This window comes from Euphorbia lathyris, chromosome 2 (assembly GCF_963576675.1).
Source record: "Euphorbia lathyris chromosome 2, ddEupLath1.1, whole genome shotgun sequence".
NCBI lineage: Eukaryota > Viridiplantae > Streptophyta > Magnoliopsida > Malpighiales > Euphorbiaceae > Euphorbia > Euphorbia lathyris.
The window spans coordinates 129,962,115-129,974,335 of NC_088911.1; the positions used below are offsets into that span (position 1 = coordinate 129,962,115).

The 12,221-nt window shown below is 31.4% G+C and overlaps 1 pseudogene; it reads left to right on the forward strand.

Annotated features, from left to right (window-relative positions):
- Positions 1–1,621: 1,621 nt before the first annotated feature.
- On the forward strand, positions 1,622–7,213 carry LOC136217479 (potassium transporter 1-like; annotated as a pseudogene).
- The last annotated feature ends 5,008 nt before the right edge of the window (positions 7,214–12,221 follow it).

The window sequence follows — 12,221 nt, forward strand, 5'->3', positions numbered from 1 at the left end:
CACTAATAATAATAGGAGTCGCGATAGGCCTAATAGGAACAAATAACTGAGACAAAATCCTAATCTCAGAGACCGAATTATACATGATGTCATTGTTATTAGAGTTATCTGATATTAAATTTTTTTCTGGATAAAAATAATCATAACTTCCAATTTAATTTCAAACTAATCTATTAATTTTATTTTGAAAAAAATAACGTCATATGTATTTATCAAATATTTATCAACTTTAACAATTTTCATCATTTCCCTTGTATCTTTGAGAAATTGAGCCTTAAAATCAAGAGAAGAGTTGTGATAAAAATTTGTGGCGTGGATTATTTTCCTTTCTCTTTGAACCCGGCCCATGTAAGTATTGGATTTCAAAAGAAATCACAGAGCAACTTTTGGTCCAAAGAATAGACTCTAATGAAGTGTTTTTTAGATGAAAGTCACCTTTTGTTATCAAAATTACAAGGATTAATTACAAATATTTGACTGATTTGCAGACCGCTACCTGTGATATTTTTTTGTAAACGCAATTCTATGGTTGTAAAATTTTGTAGGTTTTTTTTACTTTACCAAATTTGACCAATAACGACATCAAAATGAAAATTTTCAATAATTAAAGTTGTTTAGTATCATAGTAACATTTTTAATTTTTCAAAATCATCATTTTGTTCTCTCTAAAAATTATCTTTCTCTCTCATAAAAAAACAGCACTTAAATGATCTCAAACATAAAAAAAACCTGAAGAATTAAAGTTCTTTAAAATATCATTTAACTCTTGAAAATTTTCATTTCGAGTTTGTTATCGACCAAATTCTGACAAAGTGAACTCAAATGCAAAATTTTGCAAATCACAAAAAAAAAAAATCACGAGTATCAATCTGCAAATCAGTCAAACCACGAGGTATTTATTTGTAATTAACCCTTATTTCAAAAGGAAGGATGGGATTAAGTACAATTACCTTCTCATGATAGGTCTTTCCCATGGGGGGACTGCTTGTACCGCTGTCTAGACAAAGCGAGGATCCTACGGAGAAGCCAACTCAATGAAGAGCAGAATCTGAGCGATTACACCCAATGTCTTTTTTCTAGCTTCTTGGAGCTGAACGATCTCTAGTATTTCCCAAGAGGCCGATATCGGAGTCTTCCGCAGGCATCACACCAGCAATCGAAAGCCCATTGTACTTCACAGTAAGTATGTATTAAGTTTACTTTCCAACCTTTTATGAACTGATTATTAAGTAACTTCTATGATTATTTTGTTTTTGATAAAGTAAAACTTACTTTGTTTTTTTTTTTTACTATTAGATGATGGTGGACTTTAACAAAGTAAGTTCATGTGGTAGTAAAAATAAATTTCCAAATAGAGTCATACCTAATCACTAATTTCCAAATAGAAATTGGCAAGAAAAGTGAGATTCGGTGTCGTTTTGCAATAAGTAAATTAGTAAAAAAACAAATTAGGGGCATTGGACGTGTATACCATGTTCACATTATTGGATACAACCATAATATTATATTATTATGCAAAGAAATAATAATTGCCAAAAATATAATATTAAATTAAAGCTGATCCACTATATAATTAAGGTTAAACCCAGTCATTAATTAATTAAATAGTGTTATAATTAAAATGGAGGATCAAAGCATAGTAGAAGAACAAGTATCAATGGAAGAAGTGAATAATAATCAGAATGGAAACCTCATCAAAAAAGATTTATTTGATTTGGAGGCTGCTGGAGATACATCTTATGCTCATAAGGTACTCGTTAATTAATTAATCACGATTTTATTTTAATTATTTATATAATTAGTGATTAAGAAGGGTAAATGAGAGGTCTGTTGCACTCTTTCGGTCACCCGAATCTATCCTGTAAAGAATGGTTCGAGACAACCTTCTATCTAGAAACAAGTCTGGGAATGCTATAAGTAGACCAATAGCATACTCAAACTTGCCTCAGTCTACAGTTGAACAAGTAAGAACATAAAAAAGTGGTTGGGCTTAGATCTATTTATAGATCCGCTGGCCCATCTAATCCGTCCCAGTCCACCCTTTATAAATTGGGCTTGAACATGTATATTCATCATTTAACTCAGTTTGGTCCGAACTCGCACAAAGTTTATATATAAAATGGATTGGGTTTTAAATTTATTTTGAAAAATCGTGTATATTATCATTATTGTTATTTTTTTTTAAATCATCATTATTGTTAATTTATGATAATAAAAAATTGATTTTTCTAAAATTAAAAATTGCATGCCTAACTTCACGTTTGACCGTACATACTAATGGATTTTTTTATATATAATTATATATAATTTGTTTTTAGTATATGGGTCAGGCCAGACTTGAAAATTCATTCTTTTTTATAATTTACACAATATTCAGGACAAATTATTTATAAAAGTTTCAAACTTTTAAATAAATTTATTTAAATATCAAATCTACTGATTTTTTTAAAATTGTTTGTTTACAAGTGATTAACTGAAATTCAAAAACAAAATAAAGTTATGCTATTATGATATTTTAAGATTTAAATACATTTAATAAATGTAAATAAAAATTAAAATCTGACTTTTGATATAATTTTTTTTTTTTTTAATTCAGTCCAATCCAAACCCGATATGTATATAATATGGACTAGTTAGATTGAACTTATATGTCAAGCCCGAACTCAGCCCGAACCATAATCAGATCTGGGCTTTAAACTCAGCCCATCCTTATATTATATATATTTATTTATAATTTATTTCTTTTGACATAAATATATTTAAGATATATGTATTGAATTTATTAAATTAATTATACATTTTTAATTTTAATAACTCTAGTTATATTAAGTGGGGGTTGGGCTTGCTTTGGAATTTCCCCTAACATAATCTTGATAAATGCGAGTTTGAAGTAGATATAATTCTAGTTTAATTTTAAACTTTTTTTCTTGAAAAAAAAAACATTTTTATTTGATTTCACCGAAAAAAAAAATGAGATGGTTTTGCCAAAAAATCCGAAAAAATTATGCGTTGGGAATTAACTCCCAACTGAGAAATTCTAGTGTGGACCAATTAATACTGATCCCTCCACTGAAGTGAAGTACATTAGTAGATGAACTGATATGACATCATCTGAGTAAACAAGACAAGACCAGTACCGATCCTGATCCATATTAGAATTGTAACTTGAAGAAGCCAAAAAGGACAAGGTATTAGTTGGAAATGGCTCCTTCTAGAGAAATGAATCTTTCTTAACCATAAGTCGATCCGTCATAAACTAGATAATGTAGTTAAATGTCAAGTCGAACTTAAACTCGGCACGGTCCTGTGAACTTCTAATTAATGATAAATTTTGAATGCAGATGAAGAAGGAATGGGGAACTATATTGAAGCTAGCATTTCAATGCATAGGAGTAGTATATGGAGACTTGGGTACATCTCCATTGTATGTTTTGCCTGGTATTTTTCCAGATGGTATAAAACACAGAGATGATATAGTTGGTGTATTGTCATTGATCATCTATTCTATCATCATCATCACCCTCTTCAAATACGTTTTCATTGTTTTAGCCGCCAACGACAACGGTGAAGGTATCACTGTATTTGAAACATCTGTAAACGGGGAATGAGAATCCCCAAGACATGAATTCCCCCACAAGATGGGGATGGATGGGGGCATATTAATCTGTCCCATACTAACTAGTGGGGACATGAATAGGGGGGACATGAAGCTTTCTCTGTTGTTTATAAGCATGCTTGGTGTTTCCATGGTGCTTGGTGATGGTGTTCTCACCCCTTGCATTTCAGGTGAAATCTAATTATTTACTAAAATGAAATCGAAAGTTGACAATAATAATTTTTTTTTTTCAAGCATGGCCTATGACAACAATAGGAGCCTTCGAAATTTACTTCACATAAGTTACAAATTTAGACACATGATTATCGGGAAAGAGCAAATTTAGCATCTACGTACAAAACAATAAAATAATAAGCTTAACATTTACAAGAGGGTAGAATTTTAAAATATGCAATTTCAAGCTTTATAGTATGGTGGTGAGAATGCTAAAAGGTTTGCACATAAAAAAAACTAACATTTCATTATTTTGGCATGAAATTGCATTGGCTGATGGTAGACTTTAAGTAAATTTGTACCTGATCCCATAACAATATAGTTGAACTGCTGCATTCTCAACAAATTGTCCCAAAATTTGATCTTTATTTGGTTCTTCTTTATCCAATTAAGAATTTATTAGATTATATATTTATTTAATTTAAATTTGTAAAAAAAAAAAATTAAAGATGTATAAGACTTCTAAAATACTGGATGTAGTCTGATTACATGATAATATAGAATATTATCTCTAACATGTCGGAGATTAATATGAGATCTATGATTGTGCCTTAACTAAAAGCTCGAATAGTTAAGGCACAATCATAGATCTTATATTAATCTCTGATACCTCTACCCATATAATACCATATAATTAATTATTATTATCTGTTTTGACCCAAGTCTCATTCCTCAAGTTTTATAGTTTTAAAACGTGTCTACATGTACTTTTAAAATGTGTCTACATATGCTGAAACATATCTTATTAATATAGTTTAGCCATTCTCTTTTTGTTTCCAATGTGATATCCAATCCATTAAATCCTCCAACATTATTCTTTACAATTGTTCATTCCTTAAGCTTTTCATTCCATTGTTATCCCCTCGTGACCAGGTCATTATAGGCCCACTAGCTTATTATATATGGTTCATAATTCCCAAACCAACACATTATACATGGAGATTCATTTTTTTATGCCAATTGTAACATTCACAGTTCGCTTTGACTTGAGACACATTCTTTAGCCTCAGTGCGCTTTAAAACAAATCTACATTCATTTGAAATTCACCTTACTAATCTAGCACTCAGTCACTCTTTTTTTCATTTCATGATTTGCAGTGTTATCAGCAGTCGGAGGTATAAAAGAAGCAGACAATAGACTTACAAATAACACAATCATGTGGATTTCGGTTGGAATTTTAATTTTCTTATTCCAAATTCAAAGGATAGGAACACAGAAAGTTGGATACACTTTTGCCCCCATTCTGATGCTATGGTTTGGTCTAATTGCATCAATTGGAATATTCAACATTATAAAGTATGAACCTGGTGTAATAAAAGCAGTGAATCCATGGTACATAGTCAAATATTTCAAGAGAAATAGAAAGAATGCTTGGATTTCACTTGGTGGTGTTTTGTTATGCCTCACAGGCCTTGTTTGCTGATTTGGGCCATTTCAATATACTATCTATTCAAATCAGTTCATGTTTTGTCCTAATTCCATCTGTCTTATTGGCTTATATTGGTCAATGTTCTTATCTTTGGGTTTATCCTAATGATGTTACTGATGCCTTCTACAAGTCAATACCAAGTAAGACCCTGTTCTTTATTACTTAATTTCAGTATCAATCAGTTCAGTTCAGTAGTAATCAGTTCAGTTCAGCTTTTTTCATTGATAAAGAACATGGTCTAAGTATTTATATACATTGCTTAATACATAATTATACTCTTAAATTTATCGTGGTTTGGCACCTTAAACTTATACTCGGAGACATTTAAACTTGTTAATTTTGGATCTTCAATACCCTTATCGGTGATTTGATAGATTTCAAAGTTATCATGGTACCGCCTATAATGTTTTAGCTGAAATGAATAATGTTTTATTAACTGAGTTTTATGTTTGAAGTCGGCTGTTTTCCCTTAATTTATATATAATTGCGTGCTTATATTTTTCGTAATGCATTGAATCTGTATTACACAGTACGATAGATTGAGTACTATAAATACTCTCTTATGTAAACCTAATGTGTAATCTGATTTCCACCTCCTTAATAAACGCTATTCTCCTTCTGCCCGTGGATAAACGCTATTCTCCTTCTGTCCATGGATTACCCAACATAACATTGGTGAACCACGTAAAATCTGTGTTTCGTATTTCATTTATTTATCTTTCGCTAAATCCGCACAACAATATTAATTAAATTTTTTTCTTGGTATAGAATCTTTGTATTGGCCACAGTTCATTGTAGCAGTATTGGCAGCAATCATTGCTAGTCAATCATTAATCTCCGCTTCCTTCTCCATCATCCAACAAGCAGTAGCACTCGGGTGTTTCCCTCGAATTAAGGTTGTTCATACATCCGCACAACATGAAGGACAAGTTTATGTTCCCGAAATCAACACACTTTTAATGTTGGCTTGTGTTGGAGTCACTCTCAGATTTAAAAACACTTTAACAATTGGCAACGCATACGGTAACATTATCAGCTAACAGCAACAGTTATCAGCTATATTTAGCGTTTTCAATGGTATATTAATTCGATTTTTTCTTGTTTTTTTTGTAGGAATTGCTGTGACATTTGTTTTTGTGATTACATCTTCATTTCTAGTTCTAATTATGGTTATGATATGGAAAACAAACATCATACTCATAATCATCTATATCTTAACAATTGGTGTGATTGAATTGACATTTTTGAGCTCAACCCTTTACAAGTTTTCTGAATGAGGCTACCTTCCTCTACTATTTGCCTCAATAGTTGTGCTCATTATGTTCTTATGGAACTACGAGTACGAGCTCGAAAACAAAGTTGCGGTCGAGAGACTTACGGACATTATCGAAGATGAAAGAGTTCACCGAGTTAAAAGACTCGGCTTATTCTACACTCCATTAGTTCATGGCGTAACTCTAATATTTACACATTATATATCGAGTGTCTCGTCTTTACATTCGGTGGTCGTGTTTGTATCGATCAAATCATTGCCTATAAGCAAAGTTTCGGTAGAGGAGCGGTTCTTGTTTCAGCGGGTGAAGCGGGGCGAGATGATATTCCGTTGCATTGTGAGATACGGGTACAAAGATTCGAGAAAGGATCAGGAGACGTTCGAGGGAACGATGGCTAATCGGTTGAAAGTGTTTATAGAAGAAGAAAATGAGGTAGAAAAAGAATTAGGGTTAGTTGATAAAGCATTGGAAGATGGAGTTGTCTATCTAATGGGAGAGGGGATTGTGATGGCTTCAAAAGGGTCATCATTTGTTAAAAGATTAGCAATTGATTATCTTTACAATTGGCTAAGTAGGTGTGTGAGGCAACCTGATGAAGTTTTCTTGGTTCCTCGGACACATTTGCTTAAAGTAGGCATGACTTATGAGGTTTAATATGTAATGATGCTCCGGTCGCGACGGGTGGAGTCAGAGTAGAAGGGTCGAGTAAGAAGCAGTTTTAAAGGGTGGTGAATGGGATAAAATAAACCGAGTTCCACATCGGAAATGTAGAAATGGTCTATATTAGCAAGGTATGTTTTTAATATATATATACAAACACAATATATATATATATATATATATATATATATATATATATATATATATATGTGTGTGTGTGTTTTAATTAAATGTAAAGTTCAAGAACTGAAACATAAAATATCTACATGTATTAAGTCAGATTATCCTTCCTATTGATTAGCACACTTTATTTATAAGCTTAATACATCAGTCGCTTTCTATATTTGTCAAAAAAAAATTGATTGCCTCATGGAACTTTCATGTTATTCGGATAGCTTGTAACCCCCCCCCCCCCCCCCCCACCCACACACACACACTAGGATCACATGATATCCCACACAACGTCATTTACAAACATGCTTTAAAGTTTCAATCATATTCATTCATAAAACTATATCCTTTAGTTTCCATTTTACTCTTAAAATAATCTCATTCTATGTCAACTTCAATCTCATATAAACCTTACATATTATACATAGAAGAAAACATTTACAATTTACAATACATGTTTAAGTCATTATCCTACATAAAGGATTTACAAAACAAAAATACATCAAAATACTCCAAAATGCCTAGACGAGAATAGACTAGCACTGTCGGTGTGACCTTAAACAAGAAGAACTCCACAAAACCTGTAAAAATCTGTTGGCAAATGATGAGCTGCCTACTTAATAAACATATTACGCATATATGTATATAAAAGTAATGGAAAGAACACATATCAAAATATATATCATTACTAAGTTAGAATGGAAAGATATTCACTTGTTTCACTTATTATAGTAATACTTATTTCAGTAAGTAAGGGCCCTGCTATACTTAGATAATATATATATAATGGTCCTTGGGCCCAATCTATATCTCGGCTCACTAAATTTGGAATACAATCATCTGTGCTACGGAGGAGTTAAACTCAACTCACGTACTCATATATCTCAACACATGTGCTTCCGGCTCATAATATTCGGATAACACTCTCAACCAGGACCATTTCACATATACATCGAAGCAAGCTCATACTAATGTCTTATCAAACCATTATTCAGTTCAAGTATGTGCACAAGGCTCAACATGCCACATTTGTACTCATAACACTGCAACATACTCAATCATATCACTTTCATATCTATCACAACGTATCACAAACACTCAAACATTATTCACATCAGATTCAACCATATCTCACACTCAACGAGTCACACTCCATAATATGTTCATACACATATATAAGCAATATGCTTACTGTCGCACTCAGTTTGATCTATTCTACACGATCGGGTGTGCGTTCAATTGCACCTTGTCCTCCTAATGTCATATAACATTTATACAATTAGTCTTAATATAAACTTAATGACAATGTAAACTAATGCATGCTATATGATATTTACAAGACACTAACTCCACAAAGTTCATGCAATCTAATCCTTTTGTCTTAGATCATCACATGACCTACTTGCACACATTCTGCCATAACTATCTCTATGTGAATCCAAATTCCTTGTTTTTTAAACCTACTGAAACTAGACATATATGGGTATAACATATTCAAAATTCATATTCATATCACTTCTACATAATATATGGCATGCAAAATGATTCTGTCCTGTTTCCAGCCAGGAAACAGACTGCCCAAATTTGCATCTACCATAATTCACTCAACCTAGCTCACACTAAACAAAATGGATTACCAAATTCTTTTACAACCATATACTTCAAGTAGTTAGAAACACGTTTGTATGAATAAACTTTCCCTATTTCTGACCCTAAGGTCCTCAAACTACTACATCAACATGGCTGCCTCACATGACATTCAATTTTGAGGCAGTCATGCTCCATCTAGGATTTATTCATCTATATATTGAATTAAAGCACTATATTTTACAGAGAGTTTATTAACATATATATGAAAATAGTTGATTCTTTATGTCTTTCTAAATTCGAACAATATCAAGATGAAAAACATGTTCCAAGATGACTGAAAGCAGTACCCTATATTTCTGTTTAGGGCACTTGATACATATCTTCCATTTAGACAGCCTAAAACAACACAAAAACTCAACAAACTCAATCACAACTCATCCAAAACAAATCCTATCATTATACTTAGGTATTTTTAGAATCTCAAACTCATAGAAAAGATGCTAAAACATCATACTAACCTTTAATTTGTGTCTATCACCTAGTATGCTTCCTAACTTGACTTGTTTGGCTTGAAAATGGAAGAAATTGGAAGAGTTTTCTTTGGAGAATATTAGGGTAAGAAAAAGGAAGGTTTGCTGAAGCTATGGTCGAAAGTTTTGGCTAAAATGATAAGAATGGTGTCTTGTATATCCTTTTAAATATGAAGAGGTATAATTTGTCTTACAATGGGTGACATCTCATGCTTAGTGAGATGCTTGCTCACAAACCTCAAATTCAGCTCTCCAAAAGTGCAATTTAATCAATTTATGATATATGCATTCATTCATTTAAGTCCTAACTCAATTAACCAATCGTTACATCTTAACGACGCACTAATCGTATTATACATATGAAACTTCTAATGATAATGAGATAAATCTAAAATGTATGTACTCAATTATGAAAACATATATGAATGTGGGAAGACTCATATGTTAGGGTTTTAAGGATGTTACACAACTCCCTCAATTTGTCTAGAATGAAGTCAATTAATCTCTTAGTTATCAGATTATCTCCCTCAACTTGTTTAAAACGTAGTCAATTAATCTCTTAGTCTCACGTGGCGTCGAGGGTGAAATTTCTTCCATTTAAAATATTAGAAGGAATAGCATTTTCTGAAATTGCTTTTTCTCTTCTCCTATCTTCTGAAATCATTTATTTCTATTGAAATCGTTTCTTTTGTTAGTTTGCGTTTATTCTTTTTTTCTAATTTGGTTGTTTTGTTGTACATTGTTAGATTTATTCTCTTGAAATCATCTATTATGTTTGTTGAGCATTTTTTTTCTATGTTCGGTGACTAAGAAGATTTGAAGATTTTTAATGATAAAGTTCCAAAGAACTTTTACTTCTCAGTGCTTAAACGTGCTCGAGATTATTTACTCCAAACTTGAAAGTGATTACTTGAGATTTTCACTGATTGAATTAGTGATCGAAGACATTAAAGCTCTTCATTCAAGACTCTTTCGATTGCTTGAGATTTTTTAGCGATCGATTTAGAGATTGTTTCAATTCTTCCAGCAAATGTTTAATGTATTTTTTCCACCGCTAGTTTCTTACTAGTCAACATGTGGGCTACAGTCAAGGGCTCTAATCTGTATTTAATGGACTGAAGAATTAATTGATGATATTTTAAGCAAGTTGATGGACTATCAGGACAACATGAAATTTTTCACATGTACTAACTTGTAGCTTCAATTGGTCCGCCAAACTTATTTTTTAAGATATATATAGATGGTGACCAATCAAGTTTTTTTGGACAAGTTCATGGATCAATTGATTACGTTTTAAGTAAGTTGAATGAGCTATCGGCACAATATAAGAATTTAGGGTCAATCAAACTTTTTAGACAAGTTTAGAGACACAACTAGACCTGTTCATAGGTTGGACCAGGCTTAATCCATTTTTCCTCTAAACTACTTTGTCCAAGCTGAACCCCGTCCACATTATATTTGATATCAGGCTTAGGCTGGCCTTGGCCCAGATAAGAAAAATGATTCTCAAGTCCAGTCAAGACTGCCTAATTAATATATATTTATCTGACCCCTCCTTGTTACCAAAAAAAATTAATATATATTTATAAAAAAAATTAATTATAAAAAAATATTAATTATAAACATGAACAGTAAAATATAAAAAATTAAATTTTTAATTAATTAATTCAATAAAACTCTGTAAATATAATATCATGTGATAAAAAAATATGTAATAAATTAATAAAAAATCAAATAAAGGTAATAAAAAATATAAAAAGGTATATAATATAACGACAAGTCGGGTTGATTGAGTTCAGACTTTTAAAATAAATCTCGAAACCAGTCCATTCTATACATGCACTTGAGCGGGTTTAGATTGAATCAGTTTAATCATTAAATATATATATCCAAACTCAATCCATAAAAGACGGATTAAACTGACTGAGCGAGTTAGCGGACTCATCAACAACAAGTGTAGACACATTTTGTAAGCCTCAATTATATATGTTGTACGGAATAAGGATAATTGGGTGATGTTTTCAAGGCAGAGTTGATGTTTTTGTCCCCCACTTTGTCTATGTTATTCTTATTTTGATGCATCCTCCTCCCATGTGTGTGGACTCATGTAAATTCCTTGACAAGTGTGAAGAAGAAACCCCTAAATTAGTATAATTGGATTAGTTTTTCGAAACCCTAACCGAGTTCTTTTAACCCAATTGGAAAAATCCTCTACTTGTTCTTATTTAATTAATATAATTAGTACTAAGTCTAGATGCTAATTGATTTAAAATTATTTAAATTGTGGTCCATCATTTCCCTACATCTTGGATTAAAGAAACCCTAACCCTAGATCTACTTAATTGTATTTAATTCAGATAATCTTATTTGGGTAACAAAATCTACAAATACTAGAAGAAATTGTGAATATTTTAACTAAATATATAGATAATAATTTAATAAACAAGTTTTAGAAGTTTTTGGAACAAAATCCACTTATTTTTTAGATTTAAAAACCTAATTTTTGTTCCTAAAAAATCCTATAAAAAATATTACTAGTTAAGAAGAAAATGAAAAAAAGATAAAGATAACAGAAATTCTAAAAGTCAAGTCAAGTTTTTACAAAAAATCCAAAAGTCTGGTCAAGTAAATGAGAAGTTTTATGGTACTAGCTACTCTTTTAATTATAAAACAATAAGTCTATCAAAAAAAAAATTATAAAACAATAATAGTATTTTTTTTTTATTAAACTCTATAA